Below are 14,032 nucleotides of genomic sequence, written 5' to 3' on the forward strand. Positions count from 1 at the left end.
CCGTCAGCATCCCAAATGTGGAACCCAGAGTCGTAAGCTCTCTGTTGAGACGGTTTCTGCACTCCACAAGCTAAGTGAGAGAACAACCCTGAGAAGCCAGAGGAACTTGAGGAAGACATGAATGAAACATTCATCTGTGTTGTTCCGACGCTAGGTTCTGGGTCTGGGCATCGTCTCAGACTCACCCGAGACCTTCGACGGTAAACCTGCTCGGTAGAGGAAGAATGATGCTCGGGGAGACCATGAAGGAAAGGGGTCAGCGATCAAATGTGCTAAGGACACGGACCGAAGGGAAAACCAACTTGAATCGGCTACTGTTGGTGCAGCTTTATTACTTCATAATGATTATTGATTGAGAAGAATTCTAGGGACTGGGGGCCGCCTTCTTGGAACGAGCTCTTGGAGTCCATCGGAGCTCCAGAAATCGCCTCCTGTATATTTGGTCGGGCGCACCGCTTATGACCGAAGGCCTCCAGAAAAAGTTTCGCCTACCGCGGACTCAGGCCTTAACGAACCTTTGTGATGCCTGGCTCGACGAAATTTCCGACCTCGACCTGGACTTGTCCGACTCGTTGGCGATGAGGAAAGAGTGGTAGAAGGGGCCCAACTGCTCCCCGAAACGGAGACTTGTCAGAAGAGGCGCCGAGCACGGATCTCACCCTTCCGTCTGCCGCTCTAGCGGAAATCACGCCGTTGGCGAGTCCTGCGTCTGTTCTCGGTGCGAGAAGATGTGTACACAGTATCAACTTTTTCATTGCTCCCGCGCTGAAAGATTTGACTGGGCGAGAGCCGAATCGTGATTTTATGTGGTATCGGAATGAGATACAGGTATCGAAAAGAATCGGTATCCGGTGCGTATTCACCGAATAATCATGAATAATCAAGAGATGATTTCCACAGGTGTGAAACTGTCGGTTCAGCCATGTATTGCGGGGACAAGGAGACTCCTCCGAAACCGGAAGGAACATCGATGCCCACCCTATGAAGGGGACGGGCAAGCGACCGTCCGGAGCACGGAATTAGAAAATGGATTTTTACGGAAACGGGGGTTTCTCTTGAGAGCTCAACTCAATGGTCAAGTCGCCTCAACGTCGCAGTCTTCTCTGGGTCCCCGAATCGACCGTCGAATTTCTCGTGGAGGACGTGGACTCCGATTCGACTCTTGGCAGACTCCAAGTTCTGGGAACGGGGAGGCCGGCGCGGCGTGTGCGCGGAGAGTAGATCCTGTGGAGATGCGAATATGAGAATTCTGGGGACGGCCGAGGCGGCCGCAGGTCATTGATGAGTCGTTCTCGGTTCCCTGAGCAGTTGACGAGCTCTGCCCCGACGATCCGAATGGGGGCTTTTCCTTGTGACATGACTATATTTCTCGAAGCTCACGGAATCATCTGGGAGTCATCGTCTCAAATGAATCCCGACAGCAAGCGAGGATTGGCCCAGCTTGTCATCCGGCGAAGATCGATTCTAGCGTGGACGAGAAATGGGGGAAGAACGTGAAGAATCCTGTATGGCTGGCAATTATTCGACTTTTCCCATCACGTTGCGAGTACGAAGCCAATTGACGGAAGCGTCGGATTCACTGACCATGCACTCTCCACTATGAGTGGAAGCTCATCGACTCACGAACGGAAACTCTTCTAGGAAAGAATTCGATCTCCGAAAAACATCGTACCGTACGGAACCCTGATCCCACGGCTCTCTCGAACCGGTGTAATGCTCTCGTGAGCCGTGATTCCGAAAAAAGGAAGGCGAATGACGATTCCATGGCGGGGCTGCCTGATTTCGCTTTCCGTCGCGACCCAGTGTCTCAATGGGGGCGATTACGGCGATGGAAGAGCGTGGGACAGAATGAATTGATCGAGCTGACTGAATCTATTCAAGCGGAAGGATCCGACCGGCGCCCCCCGACCAAATCGACTTCTCCAAATCATCCAGAGGTTCCCATCGGAAGCGCAAGACTCCTCGAGACAGACATCGAACAAGTCCAGCCTATCGACACGGTGAAGAAGCTCACACTGTTTTGGAGGGTTTCCTCCGCGAGCATCGGTGCCTCGATCGAGCGATCTCGTGGCCGTGGAGATCTCGAAACACATGCGAGAGCGGAAGCCTTCCCGGAAATTTCGGTGCTGCTCCGTTCGCATGGGAGATTTGGTGAGATTCAGCGAGATCCTAGTCGGGGTGCAGCGTGGAGCGCGGTGGGCGATTCGAGACGACACTGTCATCCTCGCAGAGACCATAAGATCTATGGGCATAATTTGCGTGTGTAGATAGAGAGACCTGCCGTCGAGGTGCGCAGCCTTCTATATGACGGCTGAACGATGTCTGCTTCACGAATGTCTTCGACGAGGAATGCATCCGTCAAGTTCTGTAGCCGCCGACAGCAGCCCGTAGAGCGCCGGTCGAAAGCGCCACACATCAATCGCCTCCGTGGCCGAGCTCCAATTGACCGGTGGGACACCTGAGAAAATCCTTGGTTGAATTCCTCGCCGGCAAAGTCTGAACTGCAGCTGCGTAGTAGACAGGGGCTTTTTTCGTCGTTGAATTTTAATGAATGAGTTTCCTCCGACTTACTACCCGTCTGCCTCCCCGTAGAAGACGGCTCACTGAAAATAGACGAATGGAGAGACACAATAGCGTCTGGGTATTTCCTAGTAGAATGGAAGGCTTACACACACTCTCCCTCTACAAATATCCGTCGTTGTTGGCGCGCACCTCAGTGAGTCAAGACTCCACAGTAAACATAGCGGACGCATGAAGAACCCAAACATACCACGGATACCTCTCTGTCTGAGTTAACAAGACAACCCGAAAGAGCCGGTCGATCGCTCGACCCGACTACACGCGATTGGTGAGACTAGTCGCTTCGAGAGGATGGGCCGCGGCGGACGACGCTCATGAATGGCCGAAGAAGAAACGAGACGCGATTCAGCGCTTCCGAGGACGCGAATCTTTACTGCGTCGGCTCGAGTCCACCCTCGTCGTTGAGGAATGGTGATTATTTTCATTGAGCCGATCCACCTGTATCAACCTCTGCTCGCAGCTCATCTGTAATCTGCCTGCCGATAGGAAATTGTCTGTAGGGGCTCTTCCTCGATCTGCATGCTTCCTGCGGGCGTTGTTGGTGGCAAGGCCATCGGCAAGTACCCATCGGTACACTCGACGCTTTTCTGACCCCAGAAGGGAAAGAATATTCCTCAGAGGACGAATCCGCATCTCCAGCGTGCCTCGGGGATGAACAAGGTTACATCGATGTGTTCTCCGTAGAACTCACTGTAATTCCATAGGCCGATCAGCAAGTGCTACCGCGGTCGAGAAGATACGACCGCGCTTTCTCGTACTCGCTCATTCGGCGAGCCGCTCCAATTGTGGTTGTTGAATTGACGTTCGTAAGGAACTTGTAAAGAATTCGGTAGAAGCCCTCGAAAGAAGAGAGAATGCTAACCAGCGGTCATTCTTCACGGAAGCCGTTGGACATCTCGCCTATTCGGTGAGTAGCTTCTCGATGGGTTCCTGGACCTGACACGTTCATTCTTATCGGAAGCAGACGGGATCCCAGACTGACTGCCTGTTCGGGCTTCTTTCAAACCATCTGAGTAGCCTTGGCTCATTTGAGAGGGCAACCGGAGTGAGCTACGGAAAATATCGAGATTTTCTTTCGACGAGTTCTCGGAGCGAAGTCTTGCCGTGGCCGTGGATTCGCGCTTCCATGCATTGGTCGCGTGGCTTCACACGTTTTCTCCTATGAATGTACTCGCATTTTTGCTGCCCACGCTGCACGAGAAGTCTTCGCTAAGCACCTCGGAGCACTTCTTACGGAGTGTTCCTGACTTCTGTGCTCGACGACGGCCGGAATCCTAGAGGAACACAGCGCTGGTCGCACCAATATATATCCGTTCCAGGGTTGCAATGTAGTTGAAAAATCGAATCCACACTCTCTACTCGCAGACCCATTTATGGGAAGCATTCGGATAGGGGCTTGGAGGAGCCGTATTCTAGAATCAATCGTTCCAGCAGGCGAGTACTGATATTGTATTCGAGGTCATTCGAATCGCGATATGATGCTCCGCAGCGGAATCTCCGAGAAGATGGCCTGGAAATCGGAAAAACCCGTCAGATGAGCGTGCCCAGGGGGAGGGGCGAGGGAGCCATAAAATCCTCAGTAAGTTTTGGCGAGGATTAGAGGCTCGGAATCGAGCCCGTGCCCGGGATCTAGGAGAAAGTAGAGCACCCCATGTTTCGATATGCGAACACAGGAGGGTCGTCTGTCCTGCCCAAAACCTTACGAGTGACCTCGATCTCAGGTTCAGTGGGATTGCCACCGACACATTAAGCACGATCAAACTGCCAAGATATTCCGTGCTCAGAAGCATTGACAGATTCAAGCTGATTGGAAATAGATGCCGGTCGTCTTTTGCTGCTCATTATAGAGCTATTTGATTCCCTCAGATGAGTTCCGAGACCAGACAGGACTCGAGCATTAGTCGGGGTGGGTTCTCGCCCGCGACGCCGACGTGCGTAAGCATACGACCTTTAGAATTTGCGTGGGGGGAGGGGTTCCAGGATCTTGAGATTCCTACCGAAAAAACACAGCAAAGTCCTCCTTGGATTTCGCTCCTTTCAGCTCGAATCCGCGATGGACTCCCGTCAGAACGTGTGGATTGCTGTCTCCAGAAGATTAGCTGGGCAGTCGGCTTATTGAGAATTGTGTCCCATCGGCGGGGGAGAGAACAAAAATATATCGAGTGCGGATCTCATCAGCTTGTTTTGCTGTATTTTGCTCGTCGGACGACTTCGCCAATGAAATACAGATGCGTCGCTGTCGCTATGAAAGTTCTGCTCCATCTTTTTTCTGCTGGGAATGAATTCTCCGGAGGCATGGGATTGAGCGGAAGGGGATGCGGTCATGAGTTTCCGGTTCGCGCGGATCACCGAATTGGACCTCATGGGCCTCATGGTTCTCAATCACGGAAATCGGTCCGGTAATAATGGCAAACATCATGTATGTCCGGATACAATGTTCCTGAGCGGAGAATGCGTCTTTGTAGCGCGGATATCTAATCTGCATTCGGCATGAGTACGGATTGCGGGCGCGAAACACCGCGAGTTTGTGGCGTGATGTCAAGAAAGGCATCTCCCTATCCACCATCGGTCTGCGCCGAACGTCGTCACGCTCGGCGGTCGACTCACTGACTGACTGATTCAGTGCCCGACCGCCTCACGAGCTGCCGAGTACGTTTGGCGGATCCGCATATTTCGGAAGTCGCACGAGCGACCGCTATGATGTGAGTCATCTCAGTCTCAGACTTCCCCGAATCAGACACGGAATTGTCCGCGGCCAGACAACAGGAAGTCTGGAACTCTGTTGTCTTTTACGATATGCATCCTGAACGGATCTTCTCTCCGTATTAGAAGTTCAACAAATGAAAGCAGGCGCGCAGCTCTGATGAGGCCGATAGTCACCTGCGTGGACGAGCGTGACGCTCGATTGGCGGCTCTCTGGAAATGGCCTCGCAATCCGCTATGACGTCGGGAATCTACTATCGTCGGTGGATCGTTGGATGCGTTTTCTACCCCTGACCCAAGCGTTATCGGATGCGTTGAAGGAGTCCGCTGAGCGCCAATTTTGGGCCGGCGGCTTCGAGAAGAACGAGCTGCTCCGGGGATTTTTGCTCGATTTGTTTTCCCCATAGACATGGGTTGTCTCTGTCTATGATGAACGCAGATCGCTCGCTGTCACACCATGCTGTTCAGGAAAGACAGACGCATCGCTTACACTCGCATTCTCCGAGTTTCTAGTCGGAGACGTGAGTCAATCCGCTGTCGTTTCCTCCTAAGATCGATCACACGAGATCTTTCGAATATTTCAGAACTTTATCGAGCCATCAGCTAGATGATAAAATTCGGCTCATAACGGTACAGAGCGCAGAGAAACCAATCCGTCAGGGCATCCACTCAGCATAAGCAGCCCGCAAAGTTTTCTCCGGGGAGCTAGATGTCCCGAGTCAAAATTAACGAAATGATGAACACGTACATCTGAGAACATTGGTTCCACGTATTTAGATTGGTGTCACACGTGCGAGTCGCTGAGAAAGAGGTCGAGAGCTGACCGGTGTGCTTGATCTGAGGATGTCGTGATGCAGGAGAAAAAATCTTGATCGGGAGACTATCTCCGGGAAGATTATTAATCTTCGCTCCTGTGGAGTCCGAAGAATGTCCGAAGAAGCTCACCCTGATTCGGAAAAAAGCCAATCGAGAATGAAAACTTCATCACAGACAACGACGAGAATGTGCACATTCCCTGCGCACGATGTCGGCATACGTGTATTGGAGAATCGTGGATGTCAAGCGATTCTTGTTCGAGTTCGCTGCAAGAGCGCTTGGTGAAAAATTCCCATTCACACTGAGCGTTCTGAGGACTTGGTTCGCGAATCTATGTAGGGTGTAGAGGGTAGCGTGTCTTGACCTTGCTAACTGAGGACTACGGAGTTCATTCGAGAAATGATTCTGCTCCATCCTGCGTAAGAACTCGGGTACAACTAGCCACGGAAGAGGCACGGCAGAGTTAACCAGCAGGCTAAGACACGTAACTTTTCAGCTACCCCTGCCGAGTTCGCGAAGACGATCAGGCTTGAAGCTACGGGCGTACCATTCTGCAATGCCCTGGGAGCAACAAGGGAGACGACTGAGCGGAACGCGAATTTAGAGACGAAGTTCGCGGGAGGGAAATCTCCCGGAGCACGGGCTGTTCGCTTCTATAAAATCATTGTATGGGATGAAGAAGGATCTCACCGTATCTCATCAAGATACTTTTTTCGCTTGAGCGGCGGTCGAGGCATGCCGGCACTGAATGTCTCAAATGACCTGGCGAGCTGACCGAGAGCAGAAAGGCTGAGCTTGCACCGAGATTCGTTTGCCGAGTTCTGTCCGGAGCGGGAACCCGAGTCCCTCGATCGAGAATTAGACGTTGCACGCTCACACGAGTACGCCCGGTGGAAAATCTTCGGTCTTGCGTAAATAACTGAGTGAGTTGAAAACTGCCTTTGACAAGCCTGCAGCGGAACTATCAGCTTCAGTCCGCGAAGAAAGTTCGAGCCGTACGACGCCGCGCCGCCGTGCCGTCCATGCGCTGGAAGCAATGTCTCTGCTTCTTGTTTCGTAATTTAGGTAGCCGTTAATCGATGATTGATCTAGCTCATGGAACAGTCTGAGGAAGGAAGAGGCTCCGTGGAAAGCAGAGAAAAACAAGAGATTTATCACGAAATCCATGAAACTGATGACGTATCTCGGATACGATGGTGATGACGTTCATACAGCTTCAGGGGCCCCATCCCCACTCAAGCTTGTTTACATCATAGAAGAAGGCAGATAATAAATTGAAATATATGAAATCACGTCGTAGATGCCGAGCTGCTGCCCTCTGATTCCGATAACTCTCTCGCTGCGCCCGAACCACATGAAGCCGAAGAGCGAATGAGGGAGCGGCTTACAAGATTCTTCCAACATTTACTCGTAGCTCGGACATGAGCGCGCCGAGCATGTGCTCTTCTGCCTCTCACGACTTCGTCGAGGCTTGAGGATATTAAGGAAGATTTATCACTCCAGCACTGTTATCCTCAGATGATTATCTCCTCCCGCTTTATCGAATCGATCGTCCGGGAGCTGGCCGAGAAGCTTTAGACGAAAGGGCTCATTCCCGGGGAAGGACCCCGACCATCAATACATGAGGTTCGGAAGTCCACGATTTCCAAGAAATTTTCTTTACCTCTTCTGGCGGGGACTTGTTGTGCGTTGAATCCGAAAGTTGTATGATCAGCCTCCAAAACCATCCTACTCTAGATGCGACGAGCAAATAGGTTTATCGGCGAGTCGGTGTCCGACGAGCGATCTTATGAATTTCTGCAGATGCTCGCGGCAGAGAGTCAACGATGTCGTACGATGGTTAGCCGGTAAGAACAAGAGCAACTTCACTTTGAAAGACTTCAATCAACGAAATAGCTCAGGCACTCTGCGGATTCGTGTCTCGCCTCGAACCGGCGGCACTCATCAGAGTTTTCTCAGAAGAGACAGGGAGATAGCACGTGTCCTTCCCGTAGGTTCTGGGCTAAAAATTATGAGCTCTAATGGAACGGTCACCCAGCGTCCAACGAAGACTGGCGAGACTTTCAAGGCTGTCTGGTGTCCGATGCCTTCCTGCCCTGGCCAGCCCGCCCGCTCGCTCGCTCGCTCGGTCGGTCGAGCGAGCGTAGATCCGCTCCCATCCAGCGGTTCCTGATCTTTCCCCACTTATACATGTCCTGGACAGAGTTTTCAGATCTCACCTGATCTTCACACTCCGCGGCGAGCGGGGCAAGACTCGGAGCTAGAGCGCCAGCAATCTCGGTGTTGCTGGTCGAATCTGATCTTTCCGACCTGGACGGGATTGATTGGCAACCGATACCCGCAGCGAGATTCATCGATGGAAATAAATGCGTGATATTGATAATTGATAATGCACCTCCACCGGACGCTCGGACAGGAAGAGAGTTACGTGCCGCCGTGGATCTGAGAGAGCCCGAACGAGATATCGACGATCCGACGATCCATGAATGCATTGCGGGCTAATTCGGATTCTTCCACTGATATGCTCCCCGGCTCGCTCCACAAAGTCCACGAAGATGCTCCCCGAGCTAGGAAAAAATCAAGACGACTGTGGGAAGTCAGAAGCACCGCCTCCGACCGAACTAAGGAGGCGGGGTCGAGGAGAGAACTTAGCCATTTCGGCGAGAGGGACCGCCGCCGGCTATTTAAATCGAGCGCGAAGGAGAGCCCACAGATTTTTGACTCACGACAGAAGTTCTGGTCTCTACTTGAGTCGAATACGACTCACTGATCAGCCGAGCTCAGTCTTTCGGAGAGACTTGCAGAGCGTTTCCAGAAAAGCGAACTTAGCGGTTCTGTGCAGTGACACTCGTTTTAGTTCGCCGAGAACATACGATTCGAACGGAGCCCGTCATCACCCTAGAGATCACGGAGAGCTTCCTCGTACGAAGCGGATCACGGACATCTCCCTGCAGGATGGGGATTCCATCAGCTGTGTTGCTCCTCCTGGCTGCATTGGTTTGCCGTATCCACAGCTCGAATGCTCTCGATATTGGAACTCCTGACGAGACACCTTCGCTGAAGCGCAATAACTCTGCGCTACGCTTCTTCTATCCGCGCAGCACAGAGGACGGAATCCAAACTGTTTCTCGTCGGCGGCAGCTGTAAGTGATCCTTTGTCTGTACCGGTCTCTCTACACCCCATCGCCTCCGAAGCCTGCGGGTCGCGCTTGCTTCATAGAACGAATTCCCTTCTTCCCTCCTGCAAAAAAAAAACGTGATGCAATGGACCCCGAATCGTACTGGCGAGGAATGCTCTCGGATGATGCTAAATCGATTCTCATATCTGAGGCTGCAAGTTCGGAAATGGGTGCGTCAGACTCTCGCCAGGAAGGATTACGAAGTTTCATTCATGCCGCTTTGCAGTGACAAGGAACGCTTCCAGAGTCACATTCAGAAGGCCATCCTCTCTTCGTTGAACAGACCGACCACGTCCACGCCGCCTACAAATGACAAGTTGATACATCTTACCCTGTATCCTAGCTGTGAGTATACTCCGCTCCGGGGACCATCATTTCTTTGATACCTGTAGGGAACTCGGAGCCTGCGTCTCATGAGTCCGAGATGTCCGCCATGGTAATAATAATAACAACTGTTCATCAACATGAAGGTTCGAGGTACCTTACGCGATCTTTTAGCTATCCGGAAAGGGAAGAGCTTATTCACCAGAACTCTCTCGGCAACACACCTAGCGAATACATATCCCCGGGAGTTTCACGAAGCACCGATGTCATTGATACGATCCGATCCGCTGTTATGCCCCTAAGCGATATGGAAGTCCTGGGACCTCTCTATCCCGTATTCATACTACTATATGTATTGCTTTGTCGATGACTTTTCGAAGAAAACGAGTCTTATTGCGACGCCGTCCACCCGGGCTCTTTGCTTGCCACGGGAGTTTAGAAAAGAGCCACGGTCGGTCATGGATCATTTATTATTAGTGCTTTCTCGGACGGGAGCTCCCCTCACAATCTTATTCCTGACGAGCTTCCTCATCCGATACGCTTCCCCCGACACGCGGAGTAAACAATCTCCGAGGAGAATGAGTGACGAGTGCATCAGGCTGAGATAATCATCGACGTGATCGGTGATCTCTGCTGAAGTTTGAGACCGCATGCATGCGTGGCAATCCGGGAGTCCCTGGCGAGCGGAAACCAGCAAGCCGCTTCCGATGTGAGGTTTTGAGAGAAAAGTCGACCGGACGGCTCTCCTGACACTCATGGACTCTACGAAGACCGCGAGTGCGGTGAACGTTACGACTTGAAACGTAAAACAACTCCGCGAGACTTACCGCTTCCTCCTCAGTGTGTGAATTATTTTCCTCAAAAAATGGATTCGTCGATCACAGATGCCGGCTCAAGCTAATGAGCATTTACCTTGATAAAACTTATGCTTTTGTGTCTGATCCCCCCTCCTGTCCGATAGCAAAGTCTGCGTCGTGTTCGAGCCCGTCAGAATGTGCAAAAAAACATCTTGACGCGAGTAGACAAGAAGAAACTGTCTCACGAATCATCTCTCCCTACAGACCGACCGACCGACTGACCGACCGAGCAAGCAACCGTCTGGGCGTCGTCTAGACGTGCGCGTCAGAGACAGCCGCTGTGATGAAGCGTGGAGTTGTCTTTTCTTTCAGAAACGATTGGGCTGATGACGACACTTTTTAAGATTCTTACGACCATAATCCGTAGCGGCTACCTAGTTTTTTTGACAGCTCGCGCAGTTGCCGCGGCCGCTACTCGGCTTGGAGTTATCCAGCTTGTCTTCGTGAAAAGCTGCCCATGATCGGAGTACGGCTCTAGTTTGCTCTTTATTCTCCGAATGCCCTGCGAGAGTTGAGCTCAGTCAGATGCTGAATCAATGGTGTGAGAATCTCCTCATAGAGAATAACGCAGACAAACAAGTCTGTTAGCTAGACCACCCGACGGGCGAATACCCAGATCCAACAACCTGTTGAATGGTAGAGCCAGAGACGAAGAACGATGCAGACCATCCTTGTGGTGATCGCGAGGGGCACCTGGGGGCCAATACACTGCATTTGAAGTTTTTCGAGCAAAGCTTGTGTGAAACAAATCACCGCAGCATCTGGGAGGCTGTAGGTCGGTGTCGGTCCTGACGTTGCCTATCACTCTGGCTCATTTCGATACATGTGCGGGTTTTGTTCCCTCCTGGCGCGGACTTGGTTGTGACAACCTCATGCGGAGTAATCGCATAATCGGGTGATTATGATTCCAGGCACCGGTCCGTCAGATCAAGCTCAATGGTTCCCGAATGGTCATCAAAGATTCCAGTTTTACTTCCCTACAGTCCCGACGAGTGTCCGCTCTCCAACCCTACCTTTTTCTCATCAGGCCCACTTGTATTTGCGAACGAAGGTGAGTCGAACAACTGGCAAGAGAAACCAGCTCTAGAAATTCATTGTCTAGTTTTCGAATTCGATAGTATGTACCTGAGGATTTCGAATGATGGTATCCTTCCATCATGCGTACTTCATTCCCAGCAAAATATGGATCAGAATCGAAACCGTTGATTTCAGAATCCCGTCGACATATCCAACAAGGCCAGTACTCCTAGTAGCCGCGGCTCTACCCCGAACGACGTCGATGCAAACCTCGATGCCGCGAACAATGTGATCCAAGTTAATATCGTTTCCCGTGAGTAAATCAGAGTATCCGGAGAGCCCCGCGTGGAGCTCCTGCGCGTTCGAGGACGCTCAACAACTCCCCCCCCCCCTCCAGGCTGAGGACGCCTACGCCTACATACATTGTGAATACTAACTTCCACAAACTTTGCAGCCGGCGTATACTTCCGGCAATCCCATCGGATCGACCTGAGCAATTCCTATCCTTATGTCAAAGTACCGGTACTGTTCTTCGTCGCGAGGTGAGATTTCAATCTAAGATGTTTCCTTCTCAGAAGATTTCTCATGAAGAGCCGCGGAGAGCCCACGGAGCTAATCCCGTTCCACGAGTCTGGAGTGTCTAGAATGCGTTTCTCAATTCATCTGTTTCATAATTCTAGCTGGATGGCTACCCACGACAAAGAACCGCAACGGCTGGAAGTGACTGTCAGCGATCCCCACACGAATCAAACCCTTAATATTGGCGATTATTTCGTTGGGATGCGCTGCGCGACTGCAGAGCCAAGTAAGCAACTTAGATGTCAGCTTCGAGCCCCTTGGATTATCCTCGGATGCCTCACTCAGAATTATCCTTTCCCGCTTGCAGAATTGAGCCTTCCGACTAAAGTTGATCACACCAGCCATGAATATCTGGAGAGACTCGAAGATTCCTTTCTGGACGTCTTATATTCGACCACAGACGCCTACACAACAAGTGCATACTTCCGTAGTACCGGAATCAGCATGCGCAATTTGAGCCGTTTGCCTCGCAGCCACCGAGCGAAAAATCGCTTCGACCCCTCATCGCTCGAGAATGAGCTCCGTTGTAACAAACGCCGTGAATTCTTGTCCTTTGCCGCGGCGGGAGCACCCTCGGTGATTTCACCACGGGGTTTGGTTTTCGTGACCTGCGAGTGCTCTCGGATATGCGACGACAGCGACTCGAAACCATGCGTTCCGTGTGAGGTCAGGGTTCTGAAGACCGCGACAATTCCAGTACTTGAAGTTGACGGGAGCGAAGTCGTCATGCGCGAACGCACGCTCCCTTCAGACTGCGGCTGCTTCTAGAAGACGGAGCTCATGGATTCGCTCGTTTCTCTGATCGTCGACTCTTGGGATCAGTGAGCGGCATGCCGTCCCGTCTCTCCCATAGAAGAGCCCACGGATGCACCGGACCTTCGAAGGGAGACGCTCGGTAGTCTTCAAGGAATCCCTCTTGAATCAATTCAAGACGATGATGCCCGGGGAGATCTTCGCTCCGTAAAGACGATCAGGGCTTCAGCCGTGAAGGACGCCGCGGGGTCATCTGTTTTCAATCCTCATGCGGCAAGCAGAAGGGTCAGAAAGTTATTTATTCTTAATCTCCAGTGGGTGACATACCCGTATATGTATTAAACTCCGTTCTGGAAGCGTCGACGCAGTTCAAGAGTTCAACTGTAGCAGCCGGAAAAAATGATCTCAGCTTGATATCAAGTATTCAAGAGCCCCGAAGCTGAACATAGACGGAGCCTTCGAGACACGTTGCTCCACGCATCACAAATCGGAGCCACCTTCCGTTCGGGGAGGATGTCTTATGCTCTCATTGTATCGATTCTCGTAATTGCGTTCCGTTCATGCAGAGCGGCAGAGGCGGCTCCTCGCATTTGTCCTGCAACCTGGAGCCCGTAAAGCTGAATTTTGTAATTATGCCTTCCGAACTTCTTGAGCTACCCTCGCGCCTCGACGCCCCACGTCACAAGGAATAGGTTCCCACGCATCGAAGCCATAGGAAGATCTTGTGGAATCCTCAACGGCTCATTGAGTTCTGTTGCACTTTTGTTTTATTTAAGCGACTCTCGCTCTCTGCATCATTCGCCTTCTGTATGTTACGCAGCTTTTGAAAATATCTCCCCTAGCACACGCCTATCCTGTACAAGTTCATCACGAATTCTCAAATTGGTATCGAATACTTCGAACGGGGACGCACCCGCCGCTCAACGAATAATATAATGTATATATTTCTGGTGTCCTATTTATGTCCGATCGATACACGGATATTCGTTCGACTTCGCTTGTATTTTGTGTGCATTCTCGTCACTTCTCTTGTATGTGGATATTTTTGACCGCTCTTCGCATTGTGCTGTTGTCCGAACTCATATATCCTGCTCAGGGAGCTGAAATATAAAGCGTAATGTTTGAGCTACGCGGAAAGATCTTTCTTCCGGCGAGTCATGCCGAACTATGATCGGCACAGGCGGAGCTGTATCATCATCCACTGCCGGATGGAGAAGGGATGGA

Source organism: Galendromus occidentalis, unplaced genomic scaffold, assembly GCF_000255335.2.
Source record: "Galendromus occidentalis unplaced genomic scaffold, Mocc_1.1 scf7180000077483, whole genome shotgun sequence".
Lineage (NCBI taxonomy): Eukaryota > Metazoa > Arthropoda > Arachnida > Mesostigmata > Phytoseiidae > Galendromus > Galendromus occidentalis.